General features: G+C 43.2%; 1 protein-coding gene across 2 annotated transcripts in view; it reads right to left on the reverse strand.

Annotated features, from left to right (window-relative positions):
• The window catches only part of LOC125718029 (protein FAM214B-like), a 33,867-nt gene extending 25,132 nt beyond the window's left edge, over positions 1-8,735 (reverse strand). For both annotated transcript variants that reach the window (XM_048991518.1, XM_048991504.1), the window contains exon 1: positions 8,322-8,735. The gene's annotated coding sequence lies outside the window, so the exon portion shown is untranslated. The remainder of the gene's footprint in view (positions 1-8,321) is intronic.
• Positions 8,736-12,188: the final 3,453 nt, after the last annotated feature.

Consider the following 12,188-nt stretch of genomic DNA (forward strand, 5'->3'; position numbering starts at 1 on the left):
TGACAGGTCTGGATTGCAGGCAGACCAATCAAGCACCTGGACTCTTCTACTACAAAGTCATGCTGTTGTAATACGTGCAGAATGCGGTTTGGCATCGTCTTGCAGGGCCTTCCCTGAAAAAGACACTGTTTGAATGGCAGCATAGTTTGCTCCAAAACCTGTGTGTGTGTGTGTGTGTGTGTGTGTATGTATAAATAATCATTCAGCATTAATGTTTCCTTCCCAGATGTGCAAGCTACCCAAGTCATGGGTACTAATGCACACCCATACCATCAGATGCTGGCTATTGAACTGTCTGGTGATAACAGGCTGGATGGTCCCTCAGCTCTTTAACCCGGAGAACGCAGCTGCCATGATTTCCAAAAAGAATTAGGAATTGTTATTTTTTAGACCACAGGACAGTGTGGTCTTTCCATTCTGTGGAAATGAGCTTTGGCCCAGAGAAGTTGGCGGCGTTTTTTGGATTATGTTTAGATATGGTTTCTTCTTTGCTTGGTAGAATTTCACCCTATGTTTGCAGACAGCGACAAACTGTGTTCACAGACAATGGTTGAGGCCATGCAGTGATTTCCACTATAAAATCGTGGCTGTTTTTAATGCAGTGCCGCCTGAGGACCCAAAGATCACAACTATGCAATATCGGTTTTCAGCCTTGTCCCTTGCATACAGAGATTTTACTGGATTCTTAGAATCCTTTAATGATACCATGTTCCGTACACGAAGAAATTCCCAAATTCTTTGCAATATTACAAATATTGCAGATAATACTCCAGATAAATAGGAACATTATTCTTAAATTGTTGCACTATGTGCCCAAGCAGTCTTCCACAGAGTAGTGAACTTCTCTCCATCCTCACTGCACAGAGACTCTGCCTCTCTGTATCACACAATTATTCCAGTCTTTTGTTGCCCCTGTCCTACCTTGTTTGAAATATGCAGGCATCAAATTCAAACTGAGCATATATTTATCATAAAACAATAACATTTCTCAGTCCTAACATTCAATATGTTGTCTTTGGTCTATTTTCAATTACATATGTTTTTATATGATTTGCAAATCATTACATTCTGTTTTTAATTCTGTTTTACATATTACACAGCATTTCAGCTTTTTTTGGTTGTACATTAAGACTTGAATGGTCTGGAAAATTAGAATCGATTCCATAAAATGTAATTAGTGATTTATGCCAGTGAGCATGAAAAGGTAAGCATTTAGATATAAAACAATCCTCTAATTGGTTAATAGGATAAAATACTCTAAAAATAAATTAAATAAATTAAATTCTCCTGGAGGCGACACCTTATCGTGGTGGTGGGGGGGGTTGCGTGTTCCAATGATCCCAGGAGCTAAGTTGCCTGGCGCTTTAAGCCCCTGGTAGGGTCACCCAAGGCAAACAGGTCCTGGGTGAGGAACCAGACGAAGTGCGGCTCAAAAGACCTGTTGTGATGAATAAAAACATAGACACATGTTTTCCCTCGCCCGGACCGGGGTCACCGGTGGCCCCCCCAGAGCGAGGTCTGGGGGTGAGGCTCAATGATGAGCGCCTGGTGGCCAGACCTGCACCCATGAGGCCTGGTCGGGAAAAGCCACAAAAAGGCACATGTGTCCCCCCTCCAATGGGCTCACCACCTGTAGGAGGGGCCAAAGGGATCGGGTGCAGTGCGAGTTGGGCAGTGGCCAAAGGCGGGGACCTTGGTGGTCTGATCCTCAGCCGCAGAAGCTAATTCTTGGGACATGGAATGTCACCTCTCTAGTGGGGAAGGAGCCTGAGCTGGTGCGCGAGGTTGTGCGATTCCGACTAGATATAGTCGGGCTTACCGCGACGCACGACTTGGGCTTTGGAACCAGTCTCCTTGAACGGGACTGGATCCTCCTCCACTCTGGAGTTGTTCACAGGCAGGTGCCGAGCAGGGGTGGGCATACTTATTGCCCCTTGGCTGGGCACCTGTACATTGGGGTTTACCACAGTGGACGAGAGGGTAGCCTACCTTCGCCTTCTGGTGGGGGGACGGGTCCTGACTGTTGTTTGTCTTATGTACCAAGCAGCAGTTCAGTTTTGGAGACCTTGGAAGGGGTGTTGGAAAACACTCCTCCTGGGAACTCTCTTGTTCTGCTGGGGGATTTCAATGTTCACGTGGGCAATGACAGTGAGACCTGGAGTGGCGTGACTGAGAGGAACAACCCCCCCGATTTGAACCAGAGTGGTGTTTTGTTATTGGAATTCTGTGCTCATCACAAATTGTCCATAATAAACACCATGTTCAAGCATATGGGTGTCCATATGTGCACTTGGCACCAGGTCACCCTAGGCCACAGTTCGATGATCGACTTTGTAGTTGTGTAATCAGACTTGAGGCCGCATGTCTTAGACAAATCGGGTGAAGAGAGGAGCAGAGCTGTCAACTGACCACTAACTCGTGGTGGGTTGGCTCCTTTGGTGGGGGAGGAAGTCGGTCAGACCTGGCAGATCCAAGCGTATAGTGCGGGTCTGCTGGGAACGTCTGGCAGAATCCCCTTTCAGGAGCTTCAAATTCTACCTCCGGCAGAACTTCGCCCATGTCCCGGGGGGAGGCAGGGGACATTGAGGCTGAATGGGCCATGTTCCTTGCCTCCATTGTGGTGCCTGTCGCAGCGGCAATCCCCGAACCTGCTGGTGGACACCGGCAGTGAGGGATGTCGTCAAGCTGAAGGAGTCTTATCGGGCCTTTTTGGCCTGTGGGACTCTGAAGGCAGCTAATGAGTACCGGGGGGCCAAGTGGAAAAACTCGAGGCAAAAACTCGGGTATGGGAGGAGTTTGGTGAGACCATGGAGAACGACTTCCAGACGGCTTCGAAAAGATTCTGGTCCACCATCCGGCGGCTCAGGGCAGGAAAGCGGTGCAGCATCAACACTGTTTGTGGTGGCGATGGTGCACTGCTGACCTCAGCTCGGGATGTTGTGAGTTGGTGGAAGGAATACTTTAAAGACCTCCTCAATCCCACCGACACACCTTCCAATGAGGAAGCAGAGTCTGGGGACTTAGGGGTGGACTCACCTATCTCTGGAGCGGAGGTCGCTGAGGTGGTTAAAGAGCTCCTCGGTGGCCGGGCCCCGGGTGTGGGTGAGATCCGCCCGGAGTTCCTCAAGGCTCTGGGCATTGCGGGGCTGTCTTGGTTGACACGCATCTGCAACATCGCGTGGACATCTGGGGCGGTGCCTCTGGATTGACAGACCGGGGCGGTGGTCCCCCTCTTTAAGAAGGGGGACCAGAGGGTATGTTCCAACTATATAGAGGGATCACACTCCTCAGCTTCCCTGGTAAGGTCTATTTGGGGGTGCTGGAGAGGAGGGTCCGTCAGATAGTCAAACCTCTGATTCAGGAGGAGTGTCGTGGAACAGTGGACCAGTTGTATACTGCACTCTCAGCAGGATCCTGGAGGGTCCGTGGGAGTTTGCCCAACCAGTCTACATGTGCTTTGTGGACTTGGAGAAGGCATTTGACCGCGTCCCTCAGGGAGTCCTGTGTGGATTACTCCCGGAGTATGGGGTGCTGGGCTACGTTATAAGGGCTGTTTGGTCCCTGTACGACCGGTGTCAGAGCTTGGTCCGCATTGTCTGGTTTGGTGGCCTCAGGATTAGATATCTGCTTTTTGCAGGTGATGTGGTTCTGTTGGAAGGTCTCGCTGGAGCAGTTCGCAGCCGAATGTGAAGCGGCTGGGATGAGAATCAGCACCAGACCCATCCAAGACCATGGGTGGAATGCTCTCTCCGGATCGGGGAGGAGGTCCTTCCCCAAGTGGAGTAGTTTCTCAGGGTCTTGTTCATGAGTGAGGGAAGGAAGGAGCAGTAAATCGACGGGCAGTTCGGTGCGGCTTCAGCAGTAATGTGGGCGCTGCATCGGTCTGTTATGGTGAAGAAAGAGCTGAGCTAAAAGGCAATACTTTCGATTTACCAGTTGATCTACGTTCCTAACCTTACCTATGGTCATGAGCTATGGGTAGTGACCGAAAGAACGAGATTGCGAGTACAAGAGGCCGAAAAAAGTTTCTTCCGCAGGGTGGCTGGGTTCTCCCTTAGAGATAGGGTGAGGAGCTCAGTCATTTGCGAGGGACTCAGAGTAGAACCGCTGCTCCTCCAAATTGAGAGGAGCCAGATGAGGTGGCTCAGGCATCTACTAAGGATACCTCCTGGACGTTTCCCTGGTGAAGTGATCCGGGCATGTACCACTGGGAGGAGGCCCCGGGGAAAACCCAGGACACGCTGGAGGGACTCTCTCTCGGCTGGCTGGGAACGCCCCGGGATTCCCCCGGAGGAGCTGGATGAAGTGGCCGGGGAGAGGGAAGTCTGGGTTTCCCTGCAGAGATTACTGCACCCGCGACCCGATCTCGGATAAGTGGAAGATGATGGATGGATGGATAAATTCAGTAAAACAAGCATTTTCCTGAATGTGGAAATGCCACTGCATAGTCCACCAAATATAAAATATTACCCTTCCGGATAAGGGTATATTATTATAGTGATGGTCTGTTTATGCAACCAAAGTGATTGCTTATACCGAAGTCCATGAACAGTTTTTCAACTTTTTTTTTTTTTATGAAGTCTGATTAATCAACATTCAGTCAATAGCTGAGCAGCTGTCTTCATTTTCTTGGGTTTTTGAATGTGCAGGCGATGTAGGGCATATTGTGCATGTTGAATAGTCAGTGGTTATCATGAGCACTTAACTTACTTGGCAGAGATTTCCCTTAATTCTGGATGGACTCCAACCCACTTAACTAGAAAGAAAAACCACAGGAAGACCGCCAGACAACACAAACTTTCCATGACTCTGGAATTCTCCAGAAATATCTATACGAATCGTATGTGACATTCATTAAGAAATAATTTCTTACTTATGAATGGTTTCATTTTGATTAAAATGTTACATAATTTCCCAAATGATAAATCAATCTTCTCGGCTGCATAGAGGACTAACCACGCTTTTTCCCCACCTTTATTTTGTCGCTGCACTGCTGCTTCCATGTTTCTTGCCTTGGCATTTTGACAGAGGTAACTGAAGTATGCACACTCAATCGTATTAATGTTCAATGGTCAATAAAAATAAAATGGAGTTTAAATATTTAAGAACTGCCATAAAAACTACTCAAGGATTAAATGAGTATGAACGACCAGTTAATTAGTTAATGCTAATCAATGGTCATTAATAAGCATTGCAACTACTTGCATTTTATTTAAATTTTTATGCATAATGACTCACAGTGCTGACTAAGATACAGCCTTGACACTCTAACTCCTTTATAAACCATAAACATTAGAAGGTCAAATTATTAATGAACTTTTAAAATGCATTTAAAACCACGTGCAAAATTATAGAACCACCTTATTTTATTTGACATAATACAATTAAATTCTTTGGATTTTTATATTTTGTATTAATGAAAAACAATCTATTGTACATGGTACAATACAGAATACCAACATCATACATGCACACATGCTGGTATAGCACATGAGTCAGAGGTTAGCCAAATTATAGGCCAAAATACCAACACATAAGAAATAATGTTATCAGATCGTGTCTGTAATTTCAAGGTTATAAAGGTAATCCAGATAATATACCTTCTCTTTTAACTCAAGAGTAGTAACTGACATGCAATTGCTACACTTGTAAGGAATAATCTCATATTTTTCTTTACCGTGAACTGTACTTGCAGGTCATACAAATAGACACAATGACCATGAAACAGAAAAATGTAAAATGACCATGGTGGACACTGACTTATACTGCTCCTACAGTGGAATAATATAGGGCAGGGGTCACCAACATGGTGCCTGCGGGCACCAGGATGCCCCCAAAGACCACATGAGTCGCCCACGGACCTGTTCTAAAAATAGCACAACTCACCAGTGAGCAGCGTCTAAAATTTAATTTTGTCCTGTTGCTATTCTTCTTTAATCACATTTGCATTTATAAAGATTTGAAAATGACAATATTTAAAAAAAATAAGCATTAAACACATGTTTATGATACATGAAGTTTAGATAAGTTTAGGAGGCCGTTTCAAACTGGTAGCCCTTCGTATGGCTCAGTACCCATGAAGTATCTCTCAGTTTCAAAAAGGTTGGTGACCCCTCATATAGAGGAAGCAGGAGGGTAAGGTCAGGCCAGCAGGGCAGCAGGAAGTTGTAGCTTAATGTGGCAAACTTTTAAACTGCAGCCAGCAGTAGGACAGTGTGTAGTGGGCTTTCAGCAGACTGTTTATATGCATCCTGATCTCCCAATATAAGCCAAGGCAGCATTGGGAAACAGACCAACCAAGACTTTTTATGGCCTTTGCATTTACTCACAAATGAGAGGTAAAAATACACTGGACTAGAGGCTGAATTAACCATATAATTTCCAATTCACACAGAACTCTTGAGCAACACTATTTCACAAGGCAAACCAGCCGAGTTGTCTTTAAAAAATTTTGTCGCACTATTTATGCACTGTTGTTTTATGTTGAAACTGCATAGCAATCTTCCAGCATTTAATTACCCAAGTACATTTGATTAAATGCTTGAATGTCATTCCAGTGATACTATTAATAAATTCTAATGCAGTAACACAGAGATGTATATATCCATATGTGGTTTGTTGGCTTTGACACCAAAAAGCCAACTCTGCTGAAAGTCTTTGCTTTCCCTGATGGTCGGTTCAGGAGAATTTTACGACAAAATAACCATCTGAAAAATTGCAAGAAAAATGGCTTAAACCCAATTTCAATTTATATTGGGGCACTCCTCTGAAAATACAGTACCACAACCTTTGCCTTAAGGAATCATATCTCCACATACTGCTTCTTGCACAAGGTCTTATCACATACCCTACAGCTCATGACGACAGCTCTGGAATCAAGAGATACAAGTTCCCTTTTGATTGCCTCTGTATAGAACTACAGCTGTGGCTCCATATGGCTGTTAAGAGAACATTGTTTTAACATGTTCACTGCTTTCATTGTTAACAAAAAGATATAACCATATTAACAGTAAGCATATTATATTATAGAGAGACATATCCTATTATTTCCTAGAGATGTAGTGCTATTTTCTCTGGTTGTCTTCTGTCGCACTTTCAACGTTTTTGAGTTGTTCTACAACATATATGATTAAAAAATAGTGAGCGGATTCAGGGCAATGTAGCAGAACAATAAACGATATTCTGTTCATGAATTATGTCAATTACTAAGAAAATCAATTGGATAAAGGCTAATAGTCAACACCAAGCAACATTATACACAAATAAACAAACTAGCAAACGAATAAATACATTTTAAAAATAAATGATGTGATTTGAATGTAGTTATATGTAGAATATAGAATATTTCACAATGAGTCAGGAAATTGGGCAATATTCGGTGTGGACACAGGTTGACATCACAACACATTGCTATGTTCTGTTATAAAATAAAGATTAATATAAATGTTTGAGTGTTCAGTGAAAAAGGTCAGTAAAAATCAACAACCTGCTGTATTTCATTACAATAACACAATATTCACTGAGTAACATCTCTAAATTCCTAGTGGAATTATCTTATTTGATAATTAATTTGATCAAAATAAACAAATCTTAACATTTCAGAATTTCTTCATAAATTGTCTAAAAGGCTATGTACAATCACAATTCTAAAAGTACTAATATATGCAGATATAAATATACTATATTAAATTGCGTTAACCTTGTAACTATAAATGTTTACTAAGAAACGTATCGAATACGCCCGAATAAAAGGTGAAGTCAACCTTGACAGTTCATTCACATTATTTACCTAATAATGACACATAGCATGATAATAAAATAAGAAAATTTGGATCTAAAGTAATAGGATCTCAGGACAAAGCAAAGAAACGCCCCCCATTTAAGAAAAACACGTCGGTGTTCATGGCTGACTGTGCACGACAATGTCATTCATGTACACGGTTATCTTGTAAAAATGCTGACACAGATAAGAAGCGTGCCTGGAGTTTCGCTCATTAAATGTTATTCCTTTATTAACCTATGACGACAACGTGTCTTCCTGCTATTTACAGAGAACTAAACGGTTTGTTCCTTTTCCTGTTTGGTTGTGTGTCATTCGTACTGGCTAAAATACGTTACTATCTGATAGTATTGAAATGTATAGATATTTTTGTAACCATTACACATCCCATAAATAATTGTCATATTGGAAGCATGCATACAGACTGCCTCAAAAGAATGTAAAAAGTGCCTACCTAGCTAGCTAATGGCATAATGGTTTCAGTCTAAAGCCAGCTGCCAGGCGAAACACAAACAAGTTTAACCGTAAGCGTTGTACTCACCCACTGCAGTTCACAAGGAGCAACAGCATCTGGCGACGACGGGGTTAAACTAGCTAGCAAACATTCTTTTCATCTGCAAAACACTGACTTTTCCACCTCACTCTCTTTTGCCCTCAGAAGCTAAAGTCAAACCACTTCGAGACAAGACGATATCTCGTGAATTTGCCTAACTAGCAAACGACTTTCTAGTCGATGTATGGTAAGATTCGAAAGGACGAGTAAGAGTTACACGGTTTAACCTAAAAAGCTATTTTGGTCACATTCTCTTCCTCGCTTTACTCAACCTCAACGCCCCTCAGCGACTTTACGCTTCTAATCTTTTCCTACGTACGACAGAGAGCGACAATGTCCCTTTAAAAAGTCTTCCGGGGTCTTCTAGAAAATAAATAGGGGGGACGTTTATATGGCACCGTCCGCCTTTCATTTAACGGATTGGCTACCCAGATTCTTCGTATCCAATAAGAGGTGAGATTAAACGCCCATTTCCAACATATCTGCATAATACAAAAATATTCATAAAACGCGAGATGTCACTGGCTTATGGGTTGTCGACGTATTTTTAAAGATACGCCCAGTACACGTGCTACATTAATACTATCTGGCAATACCGTTGAGTTAGAAACAGGGATGTACTTGACATAACGTAAAATTACGTTACCTGAACTCACAAATATATTTGGTTTGAGAATCCTTTCGCGAGAATCGTACGTGTTACTTATACATTGTAACTGCTCTTAGTCGCCTGGGGAGTTGGACAGACAGAAATACGGTAGTTACTTAAGTTTATTCAGAGATTATTCAGAGAAGCTCCAAAGCAGAGATGGATTTCTCGCTTCGTTCCTTATAAATTACAATCAACAGTAACAATCACAGGTTTCACAGAATAAAAACTTAACAGGATCACCAGTATAACACGCCAAGTTATTTCTTTCTCCCTCAAAATTTGAATAGCCTTAATACAATCTGAGGATTCCATTTGAAATATAGCCCTGTAATATAGGTTAAAGAAAACGGAATGCTATAGCGTATTTTGTTGTCAAGCCACACTGCACTTCATGTGACTGTTTTGTTTTACATCACTTGTCGGTTCTGGATTTGTCTTGCTTAGATGCCGAGAAGTAGATGTTCCAACATCTTCAGTATTTCTAAGATTTGTAGGTTGATCGTCATCTTGGACGACAATAAACGATATTCTTTACAGGGGGCGCAAGGTGAGAGAGCTCAACCAGTCTTTCAGCCACATAAATAAATCTGTATATAAAAAACCGTTCGAACCATTTTCAAACTTCCTTAAGTTATAGAAACTGTTACTGTAGCGGTCCATTCCTGCCACTAGAGGGGGTAAATACTCAATTTCTAGAACGTCATAAAAAGGATTCGATGGGTTTTGACAGTGAAGTGCTGCTTTCTCTTTCAACGTGAGCACTTAATAGAGCTATGGCGGTAGCAGCTTGTACCTAATTAGCATGGCATGAAACAGCCAAAGTCACGTCAGACAGTGTGGATCACAAAGCTAATCACTTTAATCAGTACTGCTTTTTAAAAGTAATGATGGGATTTTTTTTAATACAGCAAAGTTAATCTACTCTTTGACTAATTCTAGTTTTATAATTCCATGTGTGATATGGTACATCTAAAGTGATGGTCTTATTGTAGTCATCCAGGTTAAGATGTGCCTTGTATTATAGACACACACACACACACACACACACAAACCTATATTCATATCTTTGTGGGGACTGGCCATTCAAAACCTTATTCCCAACAATGAGAACCTTAACCCCTACCCAACCCTAACCTTAACCATAAGTAACCAGACAAAATGCAAGTCTTTTGGCATATTTAGTGCTTTAATTGCAGTCACAGATTTTTTATTTTTATAAAATTGAATTTATAAAAAAAATGTTCCTACAATGTCAAAATAACCTGTTTTCATCACATTGTGGGAACATTTGTTGTATCTCCTCTCTGTGAATCGCCAACTTATTATGGAGTTTGTGTGCCTTTGTGATCCTTGGAGTTATGTTGTTGGGGTCAATTGCCCCTAGTGGGGTCTCCCAAATTTGTCCTATGTGAAAGCCTGCACTAAGTGCCATTCACATAGACCTCCATGGCATAGAGGGAGATGTGATCTTGCCCAGACTAGGGAGACTGGGGCCCTGCCCTAGAGCCAGGACTGGGCTGGGAGCTCGTGGGTGAGTCCTTGGTGGCTGGACCTTTACCCATGGAGCCTGGCCGAGCATATCCCAAAAGGGTAACATGGGTACACTACCTGCAGGAGGGGCCAAGGGGATCGGGTGCAATGTAGATCATGGTTGGGGACAGTACCTCTGAATTGGCAAACTGGGGTGGTGGTCCCAATCTTTAAGCAAGGGGACCGGAGGATGTATTCCAACTCTGGGTGAGGATCACACTCTTCAGCTTCTTTGAGAAGGTCTATGTCCGGGTACTGGAGAGGAAAGTCCACCCGTTGGTTGAACCTCGGATCCTGGAGGATCTTGGTTGCTGGATGCTGGACCAGCTCTTCACCCTCATAAGCACACTGGAGGGTTCATTGCAGTTTGGCCAACCAGTTTACATGGGTTTTGTGATATTGGAAAAGGCATAAAACCATGTTCCTTGGGGGGTCTGGTGTGGGGTGCTTCTGGAGTATTGGGTATGGGGTCCGCTGCTTTGGGCCATCAGGTTGCTGTACAAACGGAGTCTTCACTTTTTGCAGATGATGTGGTTCTATTCGCATGTACTGGGACAGTTTGCAGCTTAGTGTGAAGCGGCTGAGATCAGCACCTTCAAATCTAGGGCAATGGTTCTTGAACAGAATTAGGTGGATTGGCCTCTACTGGTAGGGGAGTTTAAGCATCTCAAGCGTTCACGAGTGATGGAAGAAGGCAACGGGAGATTGACTGCAGCATCATCAGTAATGAAGAGAGAGCTGAGTCAAAAAGCAAAGCTATCAAATTTACCGATCGATCTACTTTCCTATACTTACTATGGTCATGAGCTTTGGGTAGTGACCAAAAAAATAAGATTGTGAATACAAGAAATGAGTTTCCTTCACAGGGTGTCCTGGCTTAGCCTTAGAGATAGGGTGAGGAGCTCAGGTATTCAGGAGGGGCTCAAGGTAGAGCTGCTGCTCCTCCGTATCAAAAGGAACCAGCTGAGGTGGTTTTCCAAGAGGCATCTATCTCAGATGCCTCCTGGACGCCTCCCTGGGGAGGTGTTTCGGGCACTTCCAACCAGGAGGAAACCTCAGGGCAGACCTAGGATGCATTGGAAAGATTATATCTCTGGGCTGGCCTGGGAACGTCTTGGTATTCCCCCAGGGGAGCAGGTGGAGGTGGCTGGTGAGAGGGGGGTCTGGGCATCCCTGCTTAGACTGCTGCCCCCCCAAGCCAATCCCAGATAAGTGGTGGAAAATGCTTGAATGGATGCATGTGTGTGTGTATATTTGCCTCTCCTTTTTTGAACTGTATTTGAAAAGAAACGCGAAATGTTATCTGAAAATATGCAGAGGTGTCCTTGCGTATGTAAACCTTAAAAAATTAACACTATTGGATTATAATGAAAATAGAATTTCTTGTATTATGCTAATATTGACTGTAATGATTGTGGACTGTATAAAGAGTGTGTTATTCTCTTTGTAGTTAGATAGTGTTCATTAGTATATATTAAAGAGTTTTATGAATGCATTGTTTATGATGTATGCATAGAAAAAATGTATATTTCAAGTTTCTTCTGATAAGAGCGCTCTGGGGCTGGCGGCTAAGGGCCTCGCTCAAGGGCCCATAGACGTGCAACTATACTGCCGATGCCCAGGCTCAGACTGGTGATCTTCTGATTATGGGCGCGGGGATGTAGCCTACAGAG

This window comes from Brienomyrus brachyistius, chromosome 2 (genome assembly GCF_023856365.1).
Source record: "Brienomyrus brachyistius isolate T26 chromosome 2, BBRACH_0.4, whole genome shotgun sequence".
NCBI lineage: Eukaryota > Metazoa > Chordata > Actinopteri > Osteoglossiformes > Mormyridae > Brienomyrus > Brienomyrus brachyistius.